This window comes from Eptatretus burgeri, chromosome 16 (genome assembly GCF_056783735.1).
Source record: "Eptatretus burgeri isolate ZD-2024b chromosome 16, Ebu_testis_v1, whole genome shotgun sequence".
Lineage (NCBI taxonomy): Eukaryota > Metazoa > Chordata > Myxini > Myxiniformes > Myxinidae > Eptatretus > Eptatretus burgeri.
Window position 1 is genome coordinate 5,315,979 of NC_140976.1, and position 12,382 is coordinate 5,328,360.

The window sequence follows — 12,382 nt, forward strand, 5'->3', positions numbered from 1 at the left end:
CAACATGGCCCTATATATGCGAGTACGGCGCCTTTCGCGGCGATCAGCCATTATGGTTGAGCAATGATGAAGGAAAAACTTAATTCTCACAAACAAAATATATCATAAATAAATTATGACTCCTTGAACCATTTACATGTCAAGGCATATTTTGGGGAAAAACAAAGAATTGTTCAAAAGGTACGCTCAATCCTGAATTCAATTGTTTTGTTTGTGAATGTAACATCAGAAGATGCATTTCTGTGATGCTATTAGTTATCACTTTCTGATTCACTGCTGCTGTCAAAGGTGGCAGTGTAGTGGGCACGGCTGCACTTCTTTCTTGATCCCTGACAGCGGCAGCCTATATAAGAGGCAATGTTCTTCTTGCCACATGAGCAGCTTGTATTGCAGCCCTTGGTGCAGCCACAGGAGATCGTCTGCATCATCTGCTGTGGCCAGGTCGGGTATGTGGATTGCACCGGTACCAGCTTTGCATCATCCACGGCCCACCCGTAGTCCTCACATGGTTCGACACTCGGCTTGCAAATGTGAGCACTCTTGTCGATTGCAGGTTCCAACGCTAGCAGCTTCAGCAGATTTGACTTGTTTCGGAACTTGTGAACTCGGAGCCTTCAAAGGTCTGAGCCCTCGAAGTTATCACCCTTGTTGGTATATACAGCAACTACAAGCTCCTTACGAGTACAAGATTACGTCTGCTGTGATCGGAGCGGGACCTTGATCTTCGTCTGCAAAGTCTTCCAATGCCGAGATGTTGGTTGTCTTGCTTCTGCTGAGCCACACCTTCTTCGCAGTAAAGTAGGGGTAGCTGGTGATGTCTTGTCCACTCAGACTGTGAATGAAGGGCAGTCCTTGGCTGCTTGCAGGTCCCAGTGTAGCAGCAATCTCATGGATTGGTAGATAGCTCTCTTGTGCAGTTCAAACCCACAGTTCAGGCGTTGCAGCAGAGTACATGCATGTATCAATGATATCTGTGTCATTTGCGTGAATGATCACTCGGTCCACCTCCTCGTTCTGGACACTGTACATAGAGTGCAGTATGACTCCGGTATCAGCCTTTTGTTGAGTGGACTCAAAAGCAGCGACATTTGTGACTGTACCCTTTGTAATCAGTACACTTCATTTCTTCCTTGAAGCCACCACCCAGGTAATATCGGATTGAACCTATGGTTGGAGCAAGCTGCTCCTCCTGGCACCATGTCTCACACAGGAAGCTTAGAATTCCAGCTTTGTTGGCAGACACTGACAAAAACTCCTGCGGGTCAGTACTGCTCACTGATTTCAAACTGCCTTGGTGGTCGTGACCGGGTGTACCTATGCTGCTGCTCCAAAGACTTCAAGCTCAGTGGGTCGTATCTGTCACAGCAGAAGTGTATGATGGCTGTGCCATCATTACATCATTCAGAAGATTGTTTCTGCAGCGCCCTGCAATAACTCCAAAGGTTTCGTCTTTGGGGGAGGACCAGTGACAGCATGCATAGCATCCACTACGACTGCGTCTTCCGCTTCTGCTTTGGTAGATCAAGAGCAGTGCTCACTTTGGTCTCCTCCTTCAGGACTTTTACCAGACTGGCCTTTGTTCCTGCAGCTCTCATGGCTCCATCTTCATTGAACAGTGATTGTGGGGTGGTGGGGGGGGGGTCTTACTGCAGTCATGAGTGCCGATGAAGTTGACGATGTCGACTTCACCCCCACTAGCAACGATCTGTGTCAATCGTGGGAGGGCTGCAACTTCATTACTTTTTCCCGGGCCTGCAGACTTGGTCTTTGGATTTTTTGGTCTTTGCATTCTGGGTGTGGAATGTCTTCAGTCTCACAATGGTTGTCTTTTTCTGGTCATCTGATATGGATTCAGATAGTGCCCTTAGGTCCAGTTCCTTAACATTAATGAGGTGATCCTTCATGGCTGGCTCGGCACACTGTTCAGTTGATATGTTGATCAGGCTTGTGGTTGTTGCAGTGAATGGGTTGGTCTCCATGGCTGCCATCACTTTCACAATCATCTCTGAATCCCTTATGCCTGGTGTTGGCTTGATGGTTAGGGTGGTGGGCTTTGGATCCCAGGGTCCTGAGTTCAAATCCCACTCAGCTGTTTAATTAATACCAGGTGGAGTTACTTCGGCCTGTCATCCTTCCGAGGTCGGCAAAATGAGTGCCAACATGCTGGTATACTGTGTCGGAGTGGCGACCCGTCCAGGATTGTGTCCAATACCCAAGGAGACTGCTTAGGCAGCACCAATGCTCTCCACAGAGTATGGTCCCAATCTCCTCCTCCTCCTCTGAATCCCTTGCCCACATGTATTGGAGCCCTCAAAGTTATCACCCTTAATGTGCATTGGAAGAGTTGAGATGCAACATTGACTTCAGTTAGGCTGATACTGCTGCAGTGACCATCTTTGAGTACACCCATTTGGTTCTAGCAGCAACGTTGAGAGTGATTCCATCTAGGCTACTCTTCACCTTGGCATCTGCGTTGTAGATCTGCTCTTGAAGTATGTCAGGAGAGACTCCGTTGTGATGACCATCTGCTCTTCGCCCAATGAATGATCCATTCAATATCACCCTGTGTACCTGTGAGGTGGTATCAGGCAGCTTCCTCATCTCAGACAAGTACAGAGGCAAGGACTGTTGACCATACTTGTCGTGCCCAGATGCTGTGAGTTCGGGAAGCATTCTTGCTGACTCACACAGATGCCCCAACCAATTACCTTCAGGCTGGTGGAAAACGAATCTGTGGAGTTTGTCTGACATCTCCAGAAAATTCGACCAGAATACCGCTGTTGGAAGATCTGCTAGGGAATTCTGGAATTCAAGCATCTGCTCTTGAAGGACCACGAGCTGAGGGTGGCATGTCTGGATGGATTCCAGCTGCTCCTTCACATCAACGGCGCTGTTGTGTCTTCAAGACGTTTTCAATGGTGTCTTGCCACTTTTTGGTGTCTCTCTCTGCTGTCCAGGTTTCGAATGCTTGCCTGTACAAGTGCCACACTGCCTTGCTGAGGATATGTGGCTTGATCTCCGGTAATGACAGTCCTTTTGTCACCAGGAGCATGTGATGTCTTGACAAGCCATGTCATCTCTTCTTTCAGCACCTCTGGGTCTGCCGGAGATTCAGGTATCAGTGGCAACTACCCGATCTTGCTTGCCTTGTGTTGTGGTAGCAGCCTCACACAAAACACAGAAAATGCAGGCAGCCAAACAAGCAACATCTCCTCTGCAGTGTTGTCAGATGGTGTTTCCGAACTTCCAACAGCTTCAATGTTGCTGAGTGATCTGGATTTCCACCTGTCACTGGCAGAGATGTGGCAGGCGGGAATTGCAGCAGCGGGAACATTTGAAAGGATCTTCCGTCTCTCTGAAGGTGCAATGGGAAGAGCGACACTCTCGATTTGTCTCGCGTGGTCACTGGATTAATCTTCTCAGCGTTTTCAATGATGATAGTGGTTATCGCATTGAAACGGCTGTCTTCCGTTGTCTTCTTCCAGTCCAAATTGTCCATCACAGAGACGTGGAGGACCTCATCGCTGTGAGACGTTTTCTGGAACAAAGACCCCGTCTTCCTCCACCTGTTGCATCATGTTAGCGTTTTGTGTAGTCTGCTGTTGTTGCAGACGATCATAGCTGATCCCATGGACGAGTCTGTTGTTGAGTGTAATCAGGGACTTGCCTCGTGTCTGATTGTACACACGGTTGGTTGTAGCAATCCCCAGTGGTGTAGGCACCCCAGCCACATGTTGTAGGAGCTGTTAGGACACTATAAGTGCCTTTTCCCTAACCGGCTGATCAACGAACACTTGTCCTGAGCTCAGAGGCTCTCCTTGGGTTGGTATTCTTGGTTTGTCACAGAGCAGCATGGTTGTGAAGTTGAAGAGGGAATTAGGAATCATCTTCTTGGCCACAGCAAATTTAACTTCAGTTGACTGCTCTTGTTGTCTCTCCTTCCTGCACATCTTAATGTCTCCTCTCAGTATTTTGGCTGCACACAGTATAATCAGCTGTTTCATCGATTTGGCTCTCTGCTTCCAGATGCCTCAGCTTCTCAAGGGCATCCACCGAGGGGTATGGAAGATGCACAGATGAAGGCAGATCCATCGCTTTGATTGATGATAGAGATGCGCTCCCCAAATTTCTGCTGCAGTTTACATTTCAGTGATATTGACCTGTAGGTGTATGCAGTCTTTACTCCCAGCTCCCGGAGAATCACCCGGTACTTATCCCACAAGGACTTGATCAGGAAGCCACATTTCTCCTGCAACAAGGAAATCTCCAGCTGCTCTACCAGATAATTCAAAGCCACATCATATAGATTCTTCTGTGCAGATCTTCCAGTGGGGACTCGTGTTGACTTAAATGCATTCCTGCATGGTATGTGAAATGATACGTCATTTGCGACCATGTCATGTCCTTGCCCAATCAGTCTCAGCAAAGTGTTCTCTTCACTCAGCTTCTTGGCCTTCTTGAACGATCACCTGTTGGTTGCTTTCTGTCGACACCCTGGCTGTCGGTGCCTTTCCGTTCACCCATCTTTTGTTACATATGGTACAAGTACTCTTGGCATCAAATGCTGCTGTGCGGTGCTTGCTTGGAATGATGGACATTTTGGTTGAGGTACTGCACTCTGGCTGGGCCAACATCATGCAACTTGCTCCTGGATGGCTCTTTTCTGCGAGTCTGCAGCTCCTTTCATTGATGTACAAGTTTCTGCATTGGCCATGCCACTTGGGTGACTTCTCTGCCACCCACGTGTCCTTGGTTGCATCGTGGTGCAGCCTTCTGTAGGTCTCGTCCTGTCGACGGGTCAAGGCTCCAATAAGTTTTGGAGCTGTTGTCAGCTGAATGTTCAACAGTTGTCTGATTGCAGGTCCTTGACATATGACACACTTGGTGTAGTCTGTAAGTGTATCTCCATGCCTTCTCTTCGGCCGTTCCAGAGACACGGCTCCCTCCAGCACCTGTTTTCCTGTATGGCTAGTCATCTTCTGTCAGATACCTGCTACACAAATTGACATAATGTTAGCTTTCACAATAAACACCTATAAGTTATACTGTATATTAAAAAATCCATGTACCCAGGGGGCCAAATGGGATTAATAGACACGGTGTGTCGAAAAGGTTTAAAATCTTTAACATAAATATATGGTTTTCTGAACACTATTTAATGACTGGCCCAATATTATGGCTTGCAAGAGAACTGCGGTTGGTACAGGCTGTTATAATTACTTAGTTATGGTCTATTTGGGTTGCTAGAACTAACTTTTCCATTCGTGGAACATAGTGAAACCATAATGGCTGATCCCGCTAAAGGCGCTGTATTCGCGTACAGGGTCATGTTTTTTTCGAGGCTTCCTACAGATATTCAGTAGCTTGTTGGCAAGGTTGTCCACATCCATTTTGTTTCGACATATATATATATATATATATATATATATATATATATATATATATATATATATATATATATATATATATATATATATATATATATATATATAGTATATATACTGTATATAGATATGATTTTTGGCAGCTAACCTTTTATAACATGCTGTGTCTGTTAAAACCATTTGGCCTCCTCGGTATATCGCACAATGCACAAAAGTACTTGTATCACCAGATAACACACTTGAACTTCAAACTTTCAATATTAAAACTGGTGACAAAGCACACACAAACATCATAAATATTTACATGCCACCAGACATCCCCTACTGTACCAACCAAATACTCACCACAACCACAGAACCATTACTCCCTCCCAAATACCATCATCAGAAGGGACTTCAATGCCAAAGACACAGCCTGATACACCCATCACCAACCAAACACCAGAAGCTAAACTATTGCCACACAACTAAATTCATTATTTATATTGAATGATCCAGACCAACACACACACACACACACACACACACACACACACACACACACACACACACACACACACACACACACACACACACACACACACACACACACACACACACACACCACATCAAGCTGGTTTACAATAACTCATCACCAGACATAACATTTTATGTCGCCATCACTTTGCAGCACAACCACGTGGAGAACAGTATAACAACTCCCTTCAGATCACCTACCTGTCATCATCACCATAAACGCAGCTGTAGACCTCAACACAAAACATAATCAAAATGGCAATGTGGGATAACTTTGTGCACGACACTGAACAATAATTCTAACAACTCAACAACAGCAACACCACCAACATTGACGTCCACATCAAACAGGTCAATATGATTATCACAACCGCAGCTACTAAATACATTCCAAAGGGCAATATCAAAACATACAACCCCAACTACATTCCAGAAATCACACACCTCATCAAACAACGAGACAACTTGAAACGCAACACGCGAACACCCAAAACACTAGACATAATAGAAAGAATTCAAACACGAAACACAGAAATGAACAACAAAATAACAGTGAAAAAAAAAGCACAAAACTGGCACTCCTTTTTTTACGCACACTAGACCACTCAACCAACACCAAAACACAAAACCATAAACAGCATCACTTACTCCAACAGTGGCATAAAACCCTCACATGCAGCCATTACTACCACAGGCAACATACCATGAGATAAACAACATGCTAACATCCTCATAGACCATTATGCACACACAAGTCATATCGGACCCAGAAAAGAGGATGGAAGTATTACACGACGTAAACTCAGCAGCCAACTTGACACCACCATCATGCCTTTCACTCCCGCACAAACAATACAAAACATCAAAACTTCACTGGCTGCAGGCCCTGGCAATGTCTCCAATTTACATTTTAAACACCTTTGACCACACGGTATATCAGCCCTACGAGTATAAGCAATTTCTCCTACCAACACTCAAAAATTCCCCAAATTTGGAAACAAGGCAAAATCGTTTCCCTCCTTAAACCAAACAAAGATCCCACCAAAGTAGCCTCCTACAGACCTATCGCATTACTCTGCACAACCTCCAAAGTTACAGAACACCTAATACTCACACTCACAGACCCTCACATCTCTCTCTCACACACCCAACACAGATTCAGACCAAACCACTCCACAACCACTCTCCTCACAAACCTCACACAAAACACCTTTAATGGCTCCAATAGTCTAAAAAAACACCACCAAAACGCACTATTCTCACAACGTAAACATGAGCAAAGCATGTGACACACTCCCAAAACTCTGACTCGCAAACAAAATACTCAACACAAACATGCACAACAACACCAAACGCTGGCTGCCCTACGACCCATCATGCAGACAATCGTTCGTAATTTTAACGGAAAGTCATCACCCACACACGATACTTTTCTAACAGAGTCCCTCAAGGCTCAGTCCTCTCCCCCACACTCTTTAATCCGTTCATGCATGACATTCCACAACTACCCGAGAACATACAAATAGCTTCATATCACAACTTCATACAAATAGAGCATTCAAATAGCCTCATATGTGGATGATATAACCATTACCTCGACTCATAGCAACATCAACACTGCCACAGCACAACTTCAACCCTTCCTCAGCACCCTACAAACCTGGCTCACCATCAACAGACTGAAAGTCACCCCCTCAAAACCAACGATCACTCTTTTAACAAATTACACCGGGGAACATAGCGCTGCACCACGCATCGCACTGACCAACATCCCAATCACACACACCAAACAAAAATACTCGGCATCACTTTTAACACATCTATGTCATTCTCGCATCACAAACATTAAAAAAGCAAAACATGCACACCCAGGCTGAACACACTTATGGCACTCACAGGCATCGACTTCAGACACCACAAAGAAACAACATCACTAATATACAAACAGTACATTAGATCAGTCATTAACTACACCAGCTCATCCTGGGCCTCCAGCCTATCAAACACTCATCTCAACACCCAACAGACCACACAAAACAAAGCCATTCACATCATCACAGGTTGCACATTAACAACTCCCATCGAGCACCTACACACAGAACCACATGGATATGTGAGGTGCACAGTTCCTTTCAGCGACAAGTGCCAACCCTAATCACCCATGTCATGACATGTCCAACCACCCACAGATCCCTAGACACATCAAAGTGACACCACAAAGACACTGCAGTGACATCCTCTAAAACATCCCCCAAATGAACAACGGAAACGACAAAAACACATCCACACCCAATCACCATGATCGTAATCGACAAACTAAGCCCAAACAGTATCCTGGGCAGCAAACCCCCACCCATCCATGACACAAAGCAACTACTGTCTAGGTCCGATCGTGTTCACCTTGCACATCTCCGCTGTGAATACCGCCCACAGCTCTTACACTGTAAACACAGACTCGACGATACCACTGACGACGCGTGCCACCTCTGCCAGGCTGCCGCACACACAACAAAACACATAATGGATGACTGTGCGGTCCTGGCTCCACTTAGACAAGGGCACAACATCATAGATGCGAGGGATCTCTGGGTCGCTCCTGGGAGATTGATCGGCTTTCTCCGTGCCGTGGGCCTGCTCGAGCAGAATTGACCTGGACAACACAACAACCTCAGCAACTACCCTTTAAATATACCATCTTATACATTCCACCACCGCGTACAACTACCCATAAAGTATACCTTCTGATACCTCAAACCCCTGTGTACTTACTATTACCCTGTTTGTATTATTTAGGTGGGGAAGGGGGGGGGTGGTTGTTTCTTTGGTTTTACTATTTGTTTATGCGTTTTGTGTTGTTTTCTGTTGTGTTACATTTGTTGGTTTAATCACCTCGACCACCGAAGGTGGAGGGAGGTTATGTTTTCACCCCTGTTTGTCAGTTTGTCAGTGACCACAACATCTCAAAAAGTTACAGACGTATTCGTACAACACTTGGTGGACACGTTGGGTGTGTGACGAGGACGAATCGATTCGATTTTGGTGAAGATCTGAATCCGGACCCGGATACAAGAAGCTTCCATTTTTGTTAAAGTGATTCTTCACCAGTGAGAGATGGGGCTAAAAACGATGTTGAGGATGATATCTCAAAACGTTGTGGACGAGTAAATGACAAAACGAGTTGGATGATTTGGGTCGGTGGCAAGAACAAGCCGATGTGATGTTGGTTAAAGTCCGGCCTGTCGGTGGGAATACAAAACGTAAACTGTTGAGCCTGCTCGAGGTACGCGCTCTACCGAGTGCCGTTGTCGCTGTTGTTTTGATTTTTTTTTTAATCTATAGTTTTTGTGGTGTTTACACCCATGGAGTGAAAGAAAACCACTTTTTGTATTTTAATGATTATTATAAATGTAATATTATCGTGTTTCACTCAAGTCTCCTCGCGTCATCGTGAAATTTCAAATGGTATGAATACGTAGCCTAATATCTCCGTGCCACAGTCCCGGGGAGGTCTTCTCTCCATGCCATCATGGAATTCTGCGTCCGCCGGATCTCGTCATTCCCATAACGTGGGCAGGCTCTGCCGCGCTCGTCCTCGCTTCCACCACAAATTGAGCCAGTGCAGACACCCCCGATGGCGTCTCAGTTCGTCTTGCTCTGCCATCACGGGTTTTTCGGATTCCGAGGGCGATACGGTCCACCTCTTGCCCATTTCACTCCCTGGCAAGGCCTTTTACTTCTTCCAAGGCGAGTGAGTTGTGCATAAGAAACGCTTGTGCTCCCCCCCCCCCCCCCCACAGTAAGAGTTGAGACACACACCTGTGAGCCATTGGCTTATACAATGAGCAGGTCCACCTGTTCTAAAGGGCACATAGACACATGATGATTGTTCCCATCATGCTCCGTTGCTTTTGCTCGCTCTTTATATATTCTCATTACCTTCGCCACCGCAGGTGGACAAAGGTTATGTTTTCACCCCTGTTTGCCTATTTGTTTGTGAGCTGGACATCTCAAAAAGTTGTGGACGAATTTGGTAGATAGTTCAGTCGCGTGACGAGGACAAATTGATGAGATTTTGATGAAGATCCAGATACTAGAATTTTTAAAAGTGATTCTTCACTCTTGAGAGATCGGGCCAAAAACCAACATGTCGCACGATATCTCAAAAAGTTAGGGATGGATTCAGACAAAAAAAATGATGAAGGAGTTGGTCAGGTGACAAGTACAAGCCAATTATATTTTAGTTCAGATCCGGATCCTGATGCGGCCTATCGGTGGGATACAAAACGTTACCTGTTCAGCCTGGTGGAGGTATGCACTCTACCGAGTGCCGTTCTAGTTTCCTCCTATGATGCTCTCTCCTGTCCTGCTTCCCCCCCCCCCCTCGCACTCCTTAAATCATCATCATTTCGCATTTTCCTCACTCTAATTTGGGTGCCCTTTGTGTTGGCAGTGGTACAAGAATCTTTATCACACATTTCATTTCCTGTTGCCGTGGCAATTCTATTTCTGTTTCCTTGTTCATGTTTCTAATCTTCGCGGTTTTGTCTGCATTTTGCCTTGGTGGAGGGAAACAACCCGGGTTTGATTACCAGATTTGTCAACAAGTGCATCTTACACTTCTTTTGGTTACACTACAGCTCATTTGGTGGAGTGCTTGAATCCAAAAAGGGGTTACCTGTAATCGTACAAAAAGGGGTAACTTGGATCGAAAAAGGGGACACCTGTGTGTAAATAAATAAATAAATAAAGCAACTGTCACACAACTGAAGAGGCAGTTTTGGGTTTTAACCAATTTAAACTATGGGATAGTTTAAATATCTTCCTCCTGGGTGTGTTCACATCGTCTTCGTTATTGTCCGTCGGTCCAACGCGACATAGGAGTGGGAGGGTTTGTGGTGAGGGTTAGGGTGAGGCGAAATTGGGTGAGCAAAAGGTGAGCCTGGTCCTGGAGGTCCGTGTCTGTGTACATGTATCTCAAGGGGGTCGAGGACATTGGGAGACATCGGTGCACTTTTACACAAGTACAAAACCATCGGAACACTCGGTGCTAATGGATTTTTATCAAGTGAAGGAGTTAAAAGCATGTTGACCACCATGGGGAACCAGGTGAGGCTGACATTTTGAGCATTATAACCCTTCGTCAGAGCAAAGGGGCTCAAAACATCAGCGGCACCTGTTTTCTCGTGGTGGTTAGCATGCTCTTATCAGCCCTCAGTTGATGAAATGCAATGGACAAATGAACACAGGATGTGTGACTTACACCTGAGATCCCATAATAATCGTGAGTGAGGTGCTCAGGTTGGAACGCCTGGCAGGCCAAGTTTGAAATCTCATCGGACCGTGTTCGAACGATCCGAAATGTTTATATTGTTCAAGACCATCACCAATAAGATGGATTAGTCGTTCCCTTCTGCACCAGGGCACCAAGGCAAACTTCAGAGATTTAAAAACATGAACAACAGCAACACCAACAAAAAAATATATAGCATTGCCATGGCAACAGGAAATTACATGCATGATAGAGCTTGTTGCACCACTGCCAACAAAAAAGGCGCACATGCCGAGAAGAGTCTAATGCCAGTCGGAAATCTGCTGATGACATATTAATGATGCAAGGGAACTCGATTAAAGTCGAGGACTCCGAAGGTTTGAGCAGCGGTAAGTGTCGTCCACCATGAACCTTCGACTGCTGCACCTTCCAAAGCTCAGTTTTCAACTCGCGCCGGCGGACAGGACGTCCAGTTTCAAGTCCATCCGAGGGACGGTACAACATAGAATCACCCTGCATGTGAAACACCAAGATGACAGTTTATATCTGGGTCACGATCAGAGCCCAGGCTAGACAGCTGAAGGGGAAGTGTGCATCCCTCGAGTCTAGGGTATCCTACCTGCCCCAAAAGTGCAGGACCAGTTGCATGTTTCTGGTTTTCTTATTGCTCTCAGTGTTGTACTCAAGTTCATGAAACGATTACTAAATGACAGTTTACTTCCTGGATTATTCCTCCAGAGTTGGTTGAACCCTCAGTTGCACAAATGCAGTGAAACAAAAGTTTTCAACTGAACATTTTCCATTTTAAACGAATTCAGTGGGCGGTGTGACACGTCGCAAAACCACAGCTCGGTTGATGTTTAGTTTTATTAAGTTAGCGAGTTTGAAAATCCAATCCCAGGTGAACAACACTCGGTGATGGAAACATTGTACCTGAGTCTTGATTACTGGGTACCCATTCTTGGTCCCATATGCTTTGAATTTCAATTAATCCCATGTACTGAACCAATTCCAAATTCCTGTCACCTTAAATTGGACGTCGGGCCTGACCTGCCGGTTCGTGAAAGACTTGGGCAAAAAGCATTTCTTCACCGACCCCACAATAAGGTGGGAATAATGAAGGCTTTTCATGAGAAGAAGAAGATAAGCTATGGCTTAGCGGCGGCTTATGAAATTCTATGCCTCTCTCTGTTCTCCCTCCATTTTTATCCTC

At 45.5% G+C, this 12,382-nt stretch overlaps 1 protein-coding gene and 1 pseudogene across 2 annotated transcripts in view; one reads left to right on the forward strand and one right to left on the reverse strand.

Moving 5' to 3' along the window:
* The window catches only part of SORL1 (sortilin related receptor 1), an 83,413-nt gene that overhangs the window by 6,358 nt on the left and 64,673 nt on the right, over window positions 1-12,382 (forward strand). The gene's annotated exons all lie outside the window — the stretch shown is intronic.
* On the reverse strand, window positions 2,913-4,976 carry LOC147010373 (uncharacterized; annotated as a pseudogene).